Source organism: Adiantum capillus-veneris, unplaced genomic scaffold (genome assembly GCF_014529385.1).
Source record: "Adiantum capillus-veneris isolate H3 unplaced genomic scaffold, ASM1452938v2 Hic_scaffold_33, whole genome shotgun sequence".
NCBI classification, from domain to species: Eukaryota; Viridiplantae; Streptophyta; class Polypodiopsida; order Polypodiales; family Pteridaceae; genus Adiantum; species Adiantum capillus-veneris.
In genome coordinates, this window is record NW_028221440.1 from 1,056,556 (window position 1) to 1,063,403 (window position 6,848).

Consider the following 6,848-nt stretch of genomic DNA (forward strand, 5'->3'; position numbering starts at 1 on the left):
TTTTGCCTTTCCCCTTCAGCTTTATTTGTTTGTAGATAGCTTGGACTAGCTTGGTCTCATTTTTATACATTTGTTTGAAGGGAGGTGTTGAGTATCTCTTGGATTAAAGATAGTTTGTCTCCTGGATTGGAGATGTTCTTTTTTGCTTTTGGATTGGAGTGCGCCAGAGATGTCAATTTCTTCAATTTCTTCCTAGTCCAAACCTCAAGGGGAGGATTGTAAGGTGTGAGCTTTGTCCTAGAGTACTAGAGTATGAGTCAAGGACAGGAAATGTGGATTTATCCCACATGCAGTGGTGCAAGGTTGTAGAGCTACTTAAAGCTCATTTCATGAATGAATAAACCAAGTCTATTTTGCATTACATCTCTCTTGTTTATAGTGAGCTTGTGATGGCTTAGCAACAACTCAAGATTGTGTTTATGAGTCCAAGTTAATTGATCTTGGAACCTAATTCGCTTGAGTGATAATCTAGCCAACACACACTCACTTGTGTGCATGATGTTTCTCTTTCATCCACCTAGCTAGCACAATCCCATTCCCATCACCTGACGCATGCAGGACAGAGCAGAGAACAGAGAACTTCACACGAGGGCTCATCGCATTATGAGTGCACTGTCCTCTTATATTCTTCACCAACTATGTCCTAGCATACAAAAATTGAGTTGTAATTCTAATATTTTATCATTTGAAGGGCTCAACGAAAATATCATCTTCCATAGTTATGGGTAACTCTTCTGAGTGCATGTCTTTTGAAAGAATAGGTACCCCTTCAAATCCTAATATTGCCATCTACCTTGCTTAAGGCATTTTGTATGAAGGTCCAAAATTCTAGAGTCTGTCATTGAAAGAGCGTGCTTCAAAATTTCTCTTTTATAGGAAAGGGGTATCAAATAGGGTATCTTCCAATGGAAGGGAAGTTCATCTATATGCCCATCTAATTTAGAAAACATGGACATGCTATAGTTTTGAGAATGGGAAAGTATACATAAACTAAGCATCTCTTCTAGTCTTCACTCATATCTAAGACTCTAGCCAAGAATTTCTTGACCTAACTAAAGGTTTGTAGCTATAAATTTACTAATATTATTCACGAAACACACTACCCTCTATATTCTTCACTAACTATGTCCTAGCTAGCTTACAAAAATTGACTTGAAATTTTTTGTGATATCTCACCACTTGAAAGGGAAAATGAAAATATGCCCTTTCATAGGGAAGGGTACTACTTTTGAGAGCCTGTCTTTTGAAAGAATAGGCAGCCCTTCAAATCCTAACAATGGCTCTCACCTTGCAAAATGTGCTAAGAGATTCATCTTCAATGAAATCACACCTCAAGAAAGATCACAAGGGCAACTTATTTATGCTGCATATTTGTCGTGTTTATGTATGGAACATGTACATTAATGATCATCCTTAGAATGCGGTACAAAAAGCATAACACCTCTCAATAATATTATTAAAGAAAAGTAACTGGTTTTCATATATGAATTGAGATCTTTTGTTTACCCAACAAGGCTTTGAATATGTTTAGTCCCTCTCTTGCAATTTAGTCCCTCTCTTATGGTGTCGAGCAATTTGCTAGACTAGTTCAATAATGTCTAATTCATACAAAACATTTCTCTCCTTCGTTGACTATTATATCTGCACCGGTGAAGTTACTCATTTAAAGTTCTCTATATCATGTGCATTCAAGAAATCATTGATAATACCCCAATAACACCATATACATACTATATTAACAATGTGAACTTATTCTCCATCCCCCTTTATGTATGCATACTAGTATACATTTTTTAGAATCAATAGTTATCTCCAATTAACTCACGTGATATGATACATGTTTTGAAAAGTGACCACCTCATGTATCTAATATAATAAAGCAGCGATGACTGATGACCGGAGGATTTGCCCCTAATTAACTCGCCTTACTCTCTACTTTTTAATAGATAAACAATTCAATACAACTAAGACTTAAATAAATATAAGCCTAATGTTTCTTTGCACAATTTCTCCTTTCATAAAGCATGTAAGCAATCAAATGTGTTTGGAGTCATAATTAGAAATATCATTGAAATAGTTGATATTGCTTATTGCTTACAAGTTCCACCAAAGTGGTTCTATAGATAGACCGGTATGCTCTTCATACCTCACTTAAGCGGCCATTAATTCGGAGGACAATTGTGGGCAATAGTCAGATTATTCAAGACCATGACCATGTCTATTCTGATTGCATTTGCAAGCTTATTCAAATTAATATGAAAAAAATGAATAAAATGCAAAGCTTATGTTTGAAAACTCCCCTTGTTGAAGTTCTTGTTTTAATTTCCCTCTTTGGAAATCTCTTGTAATCTTGTCTCAAAGAATCTCCTAGAAGATGGAGCAAGTCTCTCCGGAAGAGAGCATGGAATACATAAACAAATGAAAATTATGAACAAGCGTTTCTATAAGCAAGACAACCCTTTCTTGCTTTTAATGTTAGATCTTTTTTATAATAAAAGAATCTTGTTTTGTAGATGCCAAAGAAAAACATCTTATTTGAGGAGGGGCCTTTTTGATTGATGTTCAGGGTCTTTCATGGGAGATGCACTGCAAGATAGTCTCTCAAGAATGCCTATGGCTTCTGTCATGGATGGCCTTTGCGCAGGCTCGTCATCGATGCAAAGAATGGCAAGATTGAAAGCTTGAACTTGATGATCAAGCGATGGACAACTTTCCACAACAAAAGGATTTAGCGATTGTAGGCCTCGTTCCTCCTTTTGTAAACCTAGCACCCAAGTCACCAAATGTGGCTTTACCTCAAGCTCTTCCTCTTGGTTTGAAACAGGGCTCTTTTCCTCCTCAAGTGAGACACAATTCTCCTCCTCTGGGTGTGGAGTAGAGCTCCTTTCCTCATGGGTGAGATAGGGTCCTTTTCCTCATTGTTTGCAATAGGGCTCTTCTCCTTTTCCTCATTGTTTGCAATAGGGCTCTTCTCCTTTTCCTCATTGTTTGCAATAGAGCTCTTGTCCTCCTCATCATGTGAAGTCCGCCGACTATTGTCTTCCTCATGAGATACAGGGGTCTTCCCAGTGAGTAGCTCTAAAAGCAAGATCCCAAAGCTATAGACATCAACCTTCTCTGTATACCGCCTCACGGAATATGAAACAGATGTGAACTCAGGAGGTGTATAGCCGGGTGTCTCCACTACTGTCTTAGAGACGAGGGCGATGAGGCCATAGTCGGCAACAAGTGGGTTCAAATCATCATCTAGGAAGACATTGGAGGATTTCAAGTCCATATGAAGGATTTTGGAGGTACAGGCTCTGTGCAAATGGGCAAGGGCATGGGCAACACCAAGGGCAATGTTGATTCTCTTGGACCAATCCAAAAGGGTGGGAGATTTGTGAAGAACATCATACAAGGTGCCCTTAGGCATGAAATCATAGAAAATGGCCTTCTCAATGGGTTAGAGTAGTAGCCTCTTATAGCCAAAAGCGTGACGCGGCTTGCTGACTCATGCAATTGTGCCACCTCCCTCTCAAAAGTTGATTGGGTAATTGGGTTGTTGAACACTTTTACTGCCAGGTGTCTGCCATTTGGCAAATCTGACCTGTACACGGTGGCAAACCTTCCTTGCCAAGAACATGGGCTGTGTCAAAGTAGCCTGCATTGGAGACTATTTCTTCATAGTTGTGTGGGAAGCCTTCCATATATATCTCCAACTTGGCCTTTCTCATGCTGTCTGCTACATCCAAGCTAAAGCTATTTCTTGCTCTCTCCAGAGGCCTCTCCATTATAGCCTCTTCTTGCCTTATCTTGCAACAGCAGAATACCAAAAACACAAAGATCAGCACTAGCCCAAAAGCCCCCACCACCACTATTATGGTCACCTTCCCATCCTTGCTCAGCTCTGATTCCTTCTTGTTGTCTGACTTCTCGTGCTTCATTCGCTCCGGCGGCCTTTCCTTGGGCAGCCTATTGCATTCTGCGCCCATCAATGGATCCCCACATAGAAGCTCATTCCCTATATACGATGTGTAGTTGAAGTTGGCTAACACCCCATTCATGGGTATCTCTCCTGCCAGATTATTGAAAGACACATTGAATGACTTCAACATCGTCAGGTTACCGAGCGATGCTGGGACACTGCCTTCGAGGTCGTTTGCGCAGAGGTCAAGTACCTGTAGCGAGGACATGCTTCCAAACTCTGGAGGAATGGTTCCGCTGAAGGAGTTGTGGGAGAGGTTCATTGCTGTGACATTATGAAGGCTGCCAAGCTCTGGAGGCAAGGGCCCTTGTAGTTGATTATCTCCCAACACAAGCTCTTTCAGCAGAGTGAGAGATCCAATGGAGGAGGGATGGAGCCTGTGAAGAGATTAGCACCCAAATCAAGATGGACTAACCTTTGTAAATTTCCGATTTGGAGAGGGATGACTCCATTGAACTTGTTGGAGCCAGCATAGAGAGCAGTAAGCTTGTGAGGTTGGTGATGGAGGAGAGGATTGGTCCTGTGAAGGCATTGGATTGAAGAGAGAGGTACTTGAGTCCGCCAAGGTTGGCTATGGTGGGGGCACCTTTCCAGAGAGGTTTATTAGTATCCAAAAGCAGGAACTGCAGAGAGGAGGAGAGAAAGAGAGCACTGGGAATGCTACCATTGAAGAAGTTACGGGCAAGGTAGAGGGAAGTGAGAGAATGAAGGGAGCCCAATTCAGGTGGGATGAGCCCAGTGAGGTTATTGTGGGAGAGGTTGAGAGTAGAGAGAGAGGAGAGGTTGGCGATGGCAGGGGAGAGGGTGCCAGAGAGGGAGAGGCCATTGAGGGAGAGAGAGGTGACAGAGGAGGTAGTGCATGTGACCCCCCACCAAGAGCATAGGTTAGCACCATTGGAGGCGCTCCAGGTTGCAAGGCGGCCGGTAGGATCTTCCCAGGCAGCTCTCAGAGCAAGCAGGGCAGCCTGCTGGGCGGCGACAGAGGGTGTTCCCGCGGAGGGGGGTGGCAATGGAGCAGGTGCGCCGATGGGTGCTGCTGCAGGCGGCGTTGTTTCATTAGCGGGTGAGCCCACGGGCTGGGCTTCCAGGAGCGGAGTGCAGCCAAGGAGGTAGCAGAGGAGGAGGAGGAGCAGGTGAGGGAGGGGCATGGCAGCACACAGGAATTTGCCACAGTGGGCATATGCCTATGGTGCTACTGGTTGCAAACCTTTGGGGTTTCACCTACATTTCCAATTTCGTGTCAAATTGGGGCTATTAGATTATTGGCTATTTGTCTCCCTCCAACCCGTCTCGAGTCGCTTTTCTTGCTGCCCATCTCTCACTATTCTAAAGAACAGTCAACTCCTCTCTCTCTCTCTCTCTCTCTCTCTCTCTCTCTGTGTCTGTGGGTGAGAGCTTCCTACAGTAGCTGTGCGTGCCTTGTTGATGAAGGGTTTCGAAACCCCTGAGGACCATGTATATTATGGCCACCTCGCACATGCCCCAACGTGCTCAATGTTTTGGCCCAGACTACGGTTTTGCAAACGTCAACCTTAATCAGCTGAAAGCAAGGCTTTCTTTTCTCTCTCTCTCTCTCTCTCTCTCTCTCTCATATTCATGTGGGCTCTCTCCTTGATCCATGCCTTTGCGCTTGAGAATGCTTAGCCTAGTTGGCTTCTCACTTGTTTAGCAATTGTGCATGATTCATACCGAATCCATTTCAATACCTCGAGGTTAGCTTTCTTGAGGATGGAACGTCCCTTCCTTCCCTCCTCCTCTCTCTCTCTCTCTCACTCACACACACACATCTTGGAGGTTCGTGCTATATTAAGGCATGGTCACGCGAAGCTTATCAGTTATTGATAACTATGCCAACTATGCCAAGACAAAGTATTAAATGAATAACTAAGCCTCTTGCATGGTCATGCAAGGCTTTAGTTATTCATTCATCCTCCCAACTATGCCTTGAACTTCACAACTATGAAAAAATCGGCATTGTTACAAAGGGTAGACTTAGTAACTCATTTTTTGCTCCTTTTTGCGTGTGACCAAAAATGAGGCTTAGTTATTTGTTCAAATAACTGATAACTAAGCCTCACGTGACCATTGCCTAACCCATTCAGTGTGCAATCTCTCTCTCTCTCTCTCTCTCTCTCTCTCTCCATCCACAAGAAGATTTAGAAATTTTCTCATGTAGAAAAATGGAGTCTTTCTCAGTGTTTTTCATACAATGCATAACATCATAAGCTTCTACTCGAGAGGCATCGCATACCTAGCTAGGAACGATTAGGGGCAGGGGATCGCCGGCCCCCCCACCGGGCCGGCGGTCCCTGCCCCCAAACGTACCTAGCTAGCTCATGATGTCAAGGTAAGACACAATGTGGGAATATTGTGAGAATTTGTCCAAAACTTCTTGTGCTCTCTCTCTCTCTCTCTCTCTCTCTCTCTCACACACACACACACACACACAACGTTGAAGTGCAAGAATTGATATCGTGTTTCTTTTGGAATGCAATTCTAATGCCACTAGCATTGCTTGAAGCTAAACATGTGGCTGCCCCCCCCCACCGGACTAACTTACGCAACCCAAGGCATACATGAAGCTTCCAAAACGACTAGTACTAGCTCAATTATTAGCAAATGACTAAATTAATTCTCGTCCTTTGCTTCTTAATATGCATGGGGTCTCTTACCGTACCAAAAAAATATGATGTTGATACCTTGAAACTTAGGAGCTTCTAGTCTCTACAAGTAAACTTCTTTGATATCTTTTAATTTAGAAGCATAAAACCAAACTTTGTGAATAAATTAATGATGTGGGTTTTTTAATTAAATTAAATGATGTGGGTTTTTTTAAAGGACATAATTTTTACGAAGGACACTTGGAGGTATTGGGAGGGAA

The 6,848-nt window shown here is 42.8% G+C and overlaps 1 pseudogene; it reads right to left on the bottom strand.

Moving 5' to 3' along the window:
* Positions 1-2,282: 2,282 nt before the first annotated feature.
* Positions 2,283-5,364, bottom strand: LOC147416962 (uncharacterized; annotated as a pseudogene).
* Between the last annotated feature and the right edge of the window lie 1,484 nt (positions 5,365-6,848).